The sequence below is a fragment of the Pistacia vera genome, unplaced genomic scaffold, assembly GCF_008641045.1.
Source record: "Pistacia vera cultivar Batoury unplaced genomic scaffold, PisVer_v2 Contig525, whole genome shotgun sequence".
NCBI classification, from domain to species: domain Eukaryota; kingdom Viridiplantae; phylum Streptophyta; class Magnoliopsida; order Sapindales; family Anacardiaceae; genus Pistacia; species Pistacia vera.
The window spans coordinates 595,358-606,743 of record NW_022196363.1 but is presented as its reverse complement, the minus strand read 5'-3'; positions in this window follow the sequence as shown (position 1 = coordinate 606,743).

Here is an 11,386-nt window from a genome sequence, read left to right as displayed (position 1 = left end):
TGTCCCCTTTGCGGTCCCCAACCGTGTCTTCTCCATAGACATCCTCATCGCAAGCAACGCCTGCGAGCAAGATATGAGTTAGAAATAAATCAGAATGTAGTTTCAAATACAGCTCGTTTACCTTGCTTAGATGCTGGAACGACGTGATCATCAGGTCGTCGCCCGTATCAGCAAATTCGTCGTATGACTCCGATAGTTCACACTCGAGCAGGCCATAGACTATCGGCTGCAGGTATTCGGGCAGAATCCCCAGTGAGTCTTGCACTGGTGCATCCTTCACCTTGTCGGCAGCGACAGCCTCACTCACGGGCTCCTTGCTCGACCTCCTTGATCCTTGTCGCGACCTCAAAGGCTCTTCCTCAGATTCAGTCTCTGACTCTTCGGCCTGAATCTGCTTCCTCTTCTTCGACCTTTGGGCCAAGGCCTTATGCCTTGGGCGTGCCGGTGGTGCCTAAGCGACCTGTCCTGCCCTGATCGCTTCATGTACAGGTGACTGCCAAGGTGCACCAGTTCGCACTGGTTGTGCCGGGATGGGACGAGCAGCTTCGGTCGCCCTCTCACTCCTCGACCGAGGAAAGACGAACAGTGCTCGACGAGACTGCCCGGATTCCTTCGGAGGCATAATTTCTGTATTTTAGTTCGTTAGTAAACAAAATTACTTCGCAACCAGGACAGGAATCAACGTAACTTACCTTCTAGGGGTTATAAAGACGCTTTGTTGCTGAAAAAACAGTACTTCCGCAAGTTCGCGGTTGTCACAAGCTTCCTTGCGTCCCGACTCTCCTTGTCTAGTACTCCAAAAGATACGACCCTGTCTGGGTCGGCAAGTAAGTTCTGGTTGGTCGTTCTGTTAACTACAAAAGAAGATAGGTCGTTATTATGGGGCATGCGAACAAACAATATGCCTCACGAGGAATAACCTACTTGGTGTCTGAAAGCGGCAGTGGCCGTCGTAGCAGAAAAAGAAGAATTTCGTCTCATAGGCCCCCGCGTTGCTGGGATAGCTATGTATCCCCTCAGCGATGGTAGGTCGTCGGGACAGGTAGTACGAATCCTTGTCCCTACTCTTCTTGAGGTAATAGGCGACGCCGAGCTCTACTGCCGTTGACTCACCCAAGCTGCTTTCGGAGCACGCGATGTACATCGCGACGACGATGACATACGCGTTTGGCCTGAGTTGCATCGGTGCGATCTCGAAATAATCCAGGACCGACCTGATGAAAGGATGGAGGGGAATTCTCCCTCCACCCTTGAAGATCTCTTCGGAGATCGCGGCAAGGCCATCGGAAGGGCACCGTGACGACCTGGTATGGTCGAGGAACACCTCCGCGCAGATGTCATACTGCTTTTTTACCCTATCAAATTCCTTGGGGGTGAGAACCGAGAAGACATCAAGGGATGCGTCCTCAGGAACGTCCCGCGAGGACGAGCTGGCCGCTTTCTCGGGTCTAGATGTTGACGGATCCATTCCAGAGTCTGCAACATCGACAGACACGGTCATTTAGGCTTACGTGCTTAAAGCCGCCACCCACGGCTCGAGTCTGGCAACAATGGGGCGTCTCTGGTGGAACACCGAGAGACCCTACGCCGTTGCCCACCAACCAAAAAAAAAAAAAAAAAGGGAAAAAAGAAGAGAATCTCACCTCCTGGGATGCGTAACTGAGGCCGAAACTCATTTCAGTTGCCTGAGAAGCGCCGATCGGAAAAGAATAATTTCTGGTTTGCTATTGTTTGTCACTGGAAACGAAAGAGGTTTTGGTGGCCTCATCTGAAAAATGCGAGGTTTTATATGGATTGCGAATCGACGGTTACCGCTTCTCAGAACCGAAACGACAGCCTTCTCTCTCTCCCTACATTTAATGCGCCCCACGTCGCATTAAATGCCGTAATGAGGGTCATCGTTTCATATGCGTCGCTCAGTTAAGACTGTCAAAACGACGTCTGGTCAGTACACGCATTTAATGCTTCTGTCAGACATTGCAACGCGTGCAGAGCGCCTGACAGCGTGGATGCAGGTTCATTGAATCTCTCCAAGGCACGTAAGAAAGCACCCGACGAATCCAGGTCGTTAAAATGACAATTGTCAGGTCGTTTGGGCGAGAATTGTGCGAGGTCGTGTTAGCCGAAGGTCGTGTCCCGAGCTTCTTCTATTCAGGTCGGAATGACCAAAACCTCCAATCGTGGCATGACTTAGTTTCCAAGGTTCGGCCCTCAAACCTTGCAAACTAGGGGGCTTCTGTTATGGCTAAGAAATCAAAGGCTGACGTGGAGTCGCGTGACGAAACGTGGCCTGCTCCCGTTAGAACGGTAAGGGCACGTCAGGCCTACCAAATGCCCTGGTGCTTCCACGTGTCCGCTAACCTGCTCCAAATCGCGTGAAATCGGCTTGGAAGATGAGTAATAAGACATAAAATCATATTAGGTCCTGACAATCACACCAACCCAAGGATTTAGTGATGATTACGCACATTCAACTGGGTATAAGAAGAGGAAGACCCCTTCATTAAGGGGATTCGACAATTTTACATTTGTATTCTCTCTCTTTAAACAAAGCATTGTATAGACTATTCAATCATTTGTAAGTCAGTCCGCTTTAGCGACCTGACCCATACTATCAATATCAATACAAATCAGTGGACGTAGGACTTGCTACCNAAAAAAAAAAAAAAAAAAAAGGGGGAAGGTGGGAAGAAAGGAGAATCTTACTTTCTGAGATGCGAAATCAAGGTCGGAACTCGTTCCAGTTGCCTGATAAGCGCCGATTGGGAAAGGAAGATCTCTAGTTTGCAAAGGTTTGTCACTCGAAGCAAAAGAAATTTCGGTGGCGTCATCTGAAAAATTTGAGTTTTTATACGGATTGTGAATTGACGGTTACCACTTCTCGGAACCGAAACGACAGCCTCCCCCCCCACCCTCTCTGCATTTAATGCGCCCCACGTCGCATTAAATGCCTTAATAGGAGTTGTCGTTTCAAGTGCGTCGCACAGTCAGGGCTATCGAAACGACGCCGAGTCAGCACAATGCATTTAATGTTCCTGGCAGACACTGCGGCGCATGTAGAGCGCCTGACAGCGTGGAACCAGATTCATTGAATCTCTAAGGTACAGAAAGGAGCGTCCGACGAATCCAGGTCGCCAGGATGAAGATTGTCAGGTCGCTTAGGCAAGGAATTGCGTGAGGTCGTGTTGGCCAAAGGCCCTGTGCCGAGCTCATCCCATTCAGGTCGGACCGACCAGAACCTCTAATGTGCCTTAGTTTCCAAGGTTTAATCCTCAAACCTTAAAAACTATGGGGCTTCTGTTATGCCTGGGAAAATAAGGGCTGACGTGGGAAAGTCACGTGAAGAGTGACCTGCTCCTGTCAGAGCAACAAGCACACGTCAGACCTGCCAAATGATACGGAGCTCACACGTGTCCCTTTCCCCTGCAATAAATCGTGCGAAATCAGCTTGGGAAGAGAGCAATGGGACATAAAGCCGGATTATATCCTGACAATCACACCAACCCATGGATTTAATGATGATTACACGCTTCAGTTTGATATAAAATGAAGAAGACCCCTTCATTATGGTGATTCGGCCATTTTTACACTGAGAAACTCTCTCTCTCTCCTGTAAACAACACCTTTACTTTTTCCAAATCTTTTGTAAGTCAGTCCGCTGTTGTGACCTGACCCACACTATCAATATCAATACAACTCAGTGGACGTAGGACATGCTACCTTAGCATCCGAACCACTTTAAAAACTCTCATAGCATTTATTTCGCTTTTGATACTCATTATCACGTGTGTTTTTCTGCCAATCAACGCTACGCACGTAACAATTGGTTGGTGCAAAAATTAAGCATCAACAGAAACGAAGGAGAAATGGCTATGCAGATTAAGTAAGCAATGAAGAAGAGTATGGGACGAAGGAGGAGTGAGGCAAGTAATGCCAGAGCTAGTTGCCCTGAGAAGTCGCCAAACTTGAAAACAATTGGGTATGTCAAAACATGTATATGGAGTTTGGTCGAGGTGAGTAGAAAGAAGAGAATAGCAAAGAGAAGAGAAAGCAAGACCAAGATGGACAAAAAGAAGGTTCCTGGAATGTGTGGCTCGAACCATAGTGTTGTGGAAACAAATCATAAGTCTAACCATTACTCTAAGCTCTTATTGATAATAGCTTTTTAATATTAGTCAATAAATATGAATCATTGTGATCTCAATTGATTTACTTTGGCAATAGTCAGTTTTGGCAAAAATTTTACTATTTATACTTTAGTTCGAAAACGCTTAGTAACTCCAAGAATTTGACAAATAATCTCAAGGTAACTTGCTTTTTTTTAATTGAATTCTTTTTTTTTTTTTTTTTTTTTTGGCAAAAAAAAACTCATGGAAATGTCAAAGAATATAAAGAGGAAAAGAAAATCTTTTGATTCACGTATTGAGTTGAAATGATATTTTACTGAGAATAATTCACTTTCAAGATGTTTATGAATTTTTGTCTTTTACCCACTCCAAATAGCGAGGGTAAGAAGTAAGGATGCGTTCCAATATATTACTTCATCATTGAAAATGAACTAACTTCACTTAAAAAATTGGAGTCTTGGAATAATGAGTTGGTTGTTACAAATATATTACTGTTGATTTTATTTATAAAACAAAAAAAGAATAATTAAATCAATTATCTTATTTATTTTATATAAATATAAAATGAAAATAAGGAATGAATAATTTTTAATCATTTGTTTATGAAAATCAGAATAAAAAAGGAATTAATGTTTGATTATATATTTATAGAAAATAATAGATAAAAATGAATTTATTATTTACTTATTTTTTATTAAGATCAAAATAAATAAATAAATTGTTGTTTTAATTATTTATTATTAAAAAATAAAAATAAAAATGGAAGGTTATTTTAAATATTTATTCATAAGAAATAAAATATTAACAACTCTTTTAAATCATCTTTTAGAAATCAACCCTTGGCATTTGACCTGAACAAAAGGAGTCAATTTTGTATTAGTTTAATAATAGTTGTCTTTACATTAAAATAATCCAAGTTGCATCGTACTTATGTTGCATGACATAGAAATAATTATACCTTTGATTTTAAACAGTTGTGTGAAATAAAGAATTTGGTTTATAGGTATACAAGACAATATATATTCTGTAAACGTGGCCAGGTGGTCGTGGATTTGGCTGAAAATAGCCAAATTAGTTCTAGTCAGAAACGGTCAGATCTGTGCATGATTGGCCAAATACGATCGATCGTGCGTCGTTTTGACATCGATTTCTGACAGCGGGTAGTGGTGGCCGACGACCGACATTGGCAATGTTGGTCAGATCCGACTACCAGTCTTGGATAATTTTTTTTTTTTAAGTTCAAGGATATTATGGTCCTAAGGATAAAATAGTCCATTAATTTAATAATAGAAACCATGAATGGATCAAATCAACTAATATCCTATATTTACATCTTGACAAATAAGGGAACAAGATACTCCTATACAGTGTTATATTGCCCTCGGGAAATAAACGTGCTTTAATAGCCTATTAAGGGGAGATTTCGTGTGTGGGGTTGAAGCTGTATTTACCCATCGCAGTTGTGGTGGGTTCTTTCACATTTACCGTCGTCCTTTCTTTTATTCTCATTTATCTACTTATCAGTCTTTTGGTTCAACTGCCAAAATTTAAGTCCAACCACTTCTCATTCTCAATATCCGTTGGAGTATTGGCTGCAATGGTCTTTCACTCATCAATGGTTCCCTTTACCTTTCTCATAATTATCATATGTAATGCTCAATGGAGGCAATTAGGTCTTCGTTTCCTTTGATCCGTTTTTGCTTCTTTGCTTATTCAACAGGATCAGGAAATAGAAGAAGAAGAGCTGGTGTGAGTGAGGGTCAAACTTGAACTCCCTATTGGCTAAATTTGTATGATGGACTCGGACCAGAATTTGATTCTATTGTGGTGAATATCATGTCAAAACTTCATTTGACTCTCTAATTTTGTTACAATACACTACAACTCAATAGGTTAAGAAATTTGTGGGAAGGACAATACAATTTACAATCCAATCTTATAACCCGACGTGATAATTCGTAATTGGTCAACTTGTAATGGGTCTCGCCTGTCCAATAGAGTCTCGTACCAAATTTCGAACTGTCATGTCGAGATTATGAGAAATAGTTGTTAGATTGGATTGTAAGCCAATCTTTAGTGGGAAAACACGTTTCCTAACATAAATACATGAAAAGAATTAACATGTAGATTCTTAGTTGTAGTTAGTATGGACTCTTGTTTGTACAATTCATGTGTTATTTCATTTAATATTATATAATGTTGGTAGATATCTTTTAATTTTAACTCACTCCAATAGACATGTTGTTAGGAGATCATGCAGCGGAAAAATACATCGAGATAAATAACAGAGGAATAAAACCACACAAAAGAGACATGATATTACAGGGTTCAGCATAATCGACATATTCACGGATGAGAGAAATCCACTATAGTTTCATGAATATGATATATAAGAGTTAACTAACACCGTAAACCAGATACAAAATAGAGCGGAAACATGCTAGTTTCTAACCATGCCACCCAGTATCTAGAGTGGAAACGTCTATGTTCTATGACACTCGTTCCCCATGGTGTATCTCTCGCAGTATTGGTCTTATCATTTTAAAATACACTATATTAATTTTGACTCAAAGACTATTAAAATATATTTAAAATGATAAAAAAATATCCTCTTTTAAAGATAATAAAATGTCATTAAATATTGACATAAAAATACATTTAAAGAATATTTTTTTTTTTATTAAAAATAATTTATTTATGCGTTGTATGAGATGAAAGTTTACATTTTATCTGTGTTTTTATAAGATTATGGGTTGCTCAGGGAAATGATATGTTATGTTACGTTGCATAAGTCAAAGCGGATAGTCTTTGTCCCCACACCCAGTATAAAATAAACCTCCACCTTCATTATCGTTTTTTTTCCATTTTTCTCATTATTAAACAGCCTTTATCTCTATTAACTACTTTTTTCATTGTGCCCATTTATTTATTTTATTATATTTATATTTTTTTAACCTAAATAAAAAGATTAAATTCCAATCAATTATATATGGAATAATGTAAATTCTCAATTTTCTATCATCATCATCATCATCATCATCATCACGTCTTTATAACACAATACAAACTTATTAAGCAGCGCCATTACATCAAGTACAAACTTAGTATATAAGTCTTGTTGATGTAAATATATGGGTCTATCTGCCTATTGTGAGCTAATTATGACGAGCTGCCATGTCGAGGGTTATGACCGTAATAGTGAGATCGTGAAAGGGAAGTGAGCGTGTGTCGTGATCGTGATTGTGATCAAGGAGACAACTGGGACCGGGGGAAGGGATTATGACTGTAGGAGCCAAGAATGTGATAGGTATAGACGAGAGCGTATGTGGATAGATCAAGAGCGGTGACATGAGATTCGGATCGGCACCATAGTTATGATTCAAGAAGTCAAAAGAAGTCACGCTTTGGTCAAAGGAATGTTCAGAGAGTATGATCACTGTAGGTGCTTGGCCCTTCAATTTAGATTTTACAACTTCTAATGTTTCGCTTTCCTCTTTGTTCTGTTTTTTGTTAATTTTTTAAGCTAATATATATTGCTTGACTAGAGGTTTCAGCTATTAGGGTATACCAAAATAGTTGCTATAAGAGGTTACACAGGGTTACTCAAGAACATTTAGACCCTAGACATAGTTACTTGGGAGCCTTCTAATAATATAGCATATATTAAAAAATATTCAAATTTATTTTTCTTGCCTTTCGATATCAAAATCACTAGGGAGGGGATGGCGACTGGTGGGCTAACGGGGTCAGGTTGGTGGGGGGTTTTGGAGAGTTGATGCTGGAGAGTGATGGGAGGTGAAATGGGTGATTTCCAATACCAGATTGATTGGAAAGATGAGAAGTTGCACAGTAAAAGGTATCGATGACCGACGATGGCAGGTAACGAGGAGGTAGGATAGGGGTTTTTGTGAGAGGGTTGGAGTGGGAGATGGTGGTGTCAGGGAAAAGACCAACGAAGTGGGAACTGGGTTGAGAGTTGTCAAAAACAGCTAAATCGAGGGCTCGAGCCTAGGAAACACTTAGGAGGAAATGATAGTGATGATTCTGGTCGATTTGGTGAAAATCGATCGGAATTGCTCCAAAGGTCGGCGATGGAAGAAGGGTGGAGATTGATTTAGTGTTGAAATAATATCGATATTTCAAAGAATTTAGAGGACTGACTATATTCATTTGACAATTATTGCATAAACCTAGAGCAAGGAGTTTTACAACAGTTAGAGTTAGCATTATCTTTGACTTCTTCATTGCGTTCATAAGCCTTATCTTTCTCTATCTTCCTTAACACAACGTTATTATAACATATAATAAAGGAGAGTTATACTGACTTCTTCTGAGCCTTATCTTTCTCTATTCTTACTCAATTAAACCATTATTGACGTTATAACAAAAGAAGTTATTGCTATCACAAAAGATAAGTTATCAATCTTCCCTTTGTACTTCTTCTCTAGGTTAATTAAAATCTCTTACTATTCTATGTAGCTGAAATTATTCAGAAGAAACTTGTTAAAACTGGGGGATTTTTCATTCTGAAATAGTTGTTGTGAAGTAATCCTTAAGGACATGTTTATAACAGTCTCAGGTTTCTAATTTTTCCTTGTTTTTTGAATATTTCACAACAATCTTAAGGATTATGGGGGTATTCTCTGGTAACAATTCCTTCTGTTGCTATTGACAATCCTATAGACAAACTTCTAAGCAAACACTCCGCAATGCGGCCTTCATGGAGGTACCATCAACTGCTTCTGCTGTTCAGTAAATCACCATGTCTCATATGCCAAACCTTTCCTTAATACTCTAAAAAGATGTTGGAGGACAAATTTTTAAAAGATGGCAAGAACGCACTCTTTCGATCCTTAACATGTTGTGTGAGCTGCTGCTTCACCGATCCTAAACCTAAATTGTAAACCGTGTTATTATCCAATGCCTTAAGGTATGAAATTACTTTTCAAGTAATTTTTTTTTGAATGGAAGGGTAAATGGTCAATTTACATGTATTTTCGAGATGTGGCTTTATTAAGTTAAGGGGTGATGTCATTAAGAGAGAGGGTAGAATGGTCATAAATTGATTGATAGGTTTAAATGACGAAACGGTAACCAAGGGTATAATGGTCTTTTCATACAAATCCATATGTAATAAGTATCCATAAAGTGCATAAGGGTAAGTTAGTCATTTACAAGGGATTGCTAATGTTACGTGTTTTAAAGAAGTCAAGGCATTAAATGAGGTTTATCTTTATGTTGCGGTAGAAATGACCAAATGCTTATATGAAAAATTTATGCCAATGACCCTTATATCTAACTTTTATGACCAATCACATTAGAGTAACAATTGAATGAATATTTACAAGATTTTAAGTGAGAGGGTCGCTTTACACCCACAAGTGCAATCTTCTTCATCTCTCAATATCCACCATAAAGCCACTAATAAGCATTTTATTTTCAAATTTTTCAGGATTCAAGTTGGTTTTCAAGGAGTATCGCCATCTACACTTAAAGACTTCATTTCAGATGTTAGGTGGGTCAAACCCTAGTTGTTGATCTTGTTTTAAAAGAGAAATTTATAATGGTTAGTGTATAAGGTAGAAAGGGTGAACCTTTGGAGCTAAGGAGGAGGTCTCTTGTGTTTGTATATAAGGTAAGGAAAAAAATCTCCTATGACTACAATGATAACACCTAGGGTTTATGAAACTATATTTATTAGTTAATATGGGTTGATGCTATGTTTTGGTCATGGATTGTTTAAAGGTGTGTTGAGTGTGTATGTGTGACTGTGGAGGATGATTTATGCCATTAAGAGATTTGTAGGTGGACAATGGTTGGCACTTTTTTCTGTAAAAAGGGAGGTTATGGCCTTTTATACAGGTGATTATGGCAAATGATGAGTGCAATGAATGGTGACACGGTAAAATGAACAAATCGGATTGGCTTTGTTGATTATAGTAACATGCTTCACTGAAATCTCATCACTGAGAGTTATAGAAGTCCGATGAATCGAGTGATGTCTTGAAGTGTTAAAAATTGAGAACAGACATAAAACTTTTATGTTTTAGCCAAAATAAATTCGAATTAAATAATGGAAAAAATTGCTTGAAAGTGACGAACGTGTGGCATCCACCTTCTTAATGGAAATTCCCATTGTTTCTAATTTAATAAACCCCTGAATAATATACTACTGAATCCTTGTATTGTATGAGAAATTGATGAATGTAAAGTAAGAAGTTTAGTAGGAGGATATAGGATGATGTGGCATGGGAATATGTAATCCATACTGTTGTGCATTCATAATGGTAAGCATATAGCTTTTAGTTGTGTTATGAAATGTTAAAGACATGAATTCCAGTGAGTCTCTTGAGGTAAAACCAGATCAGAGGAAGGGAAATTCTATGGAAACCATGAGTCCTTTGAGGTGACGACCAAGAACAAGGTAATGGTTTAAATGAATCCGATCGGATAACAAAGACTAATGAAACCATCAAGTATAAAGACAAAAGAAATAAGCATGCCATGTACATGAATATTTCATAAGTCATATATGTTCTATGTTATATTATGTATGATTATGTTATGACTTATGTTTATGAGAAAAGTCCAAAGTGTATGATATGTTTTATGAACTTGTTATGTTAAAGAATGAAGGTCATATTTTGTAGGTAGGTAAGGTCCTAAGTAATATACTTGTATAATGATGTATAATGAACCTTAATAGTTTATAAATGGCCATATTCCTTACTGAGCGATTAGCGCTCACCCCATGAAATGTTTTAAAATGTTTTGCAGGTAAGGATTAAGGCATGAAGCTGGGAGAGGATTCCGAGGGACACTACGAGCATGAAGGGATGTTTTAATTATGACTTTTGAATGATTTTGCTAGTATTTAGTATAGTGATTATGTTTATATCTCATAATGCAGTAAATATGTCCATGTTATTATGAAGTATATATGTTTGTGTTAATAAAAGAAATCAAATTGTTAGTAAATTTGTAAAAGTGTGTATGTTCTCGTAAGTACTACTATGGATTTCATAATGTACTCCAAGAAAGGAAACTATATTTTTGACTTGTACAATGAACTTATTATAGTTTAGAAATTAAAATGTTTTAAAATTAAAATAGATATATTTTTAAACTACAAGTTTATTCTTTTAATAGGATTTTAAAATAAACTTCTTTCCTAGGCGTGCATTTTCTAGGTTCTCAGTGGCCAATGGATACTTAGGAAATACTCGGCTAGGGAGGGGTTTTACATAGATCATCAGCTA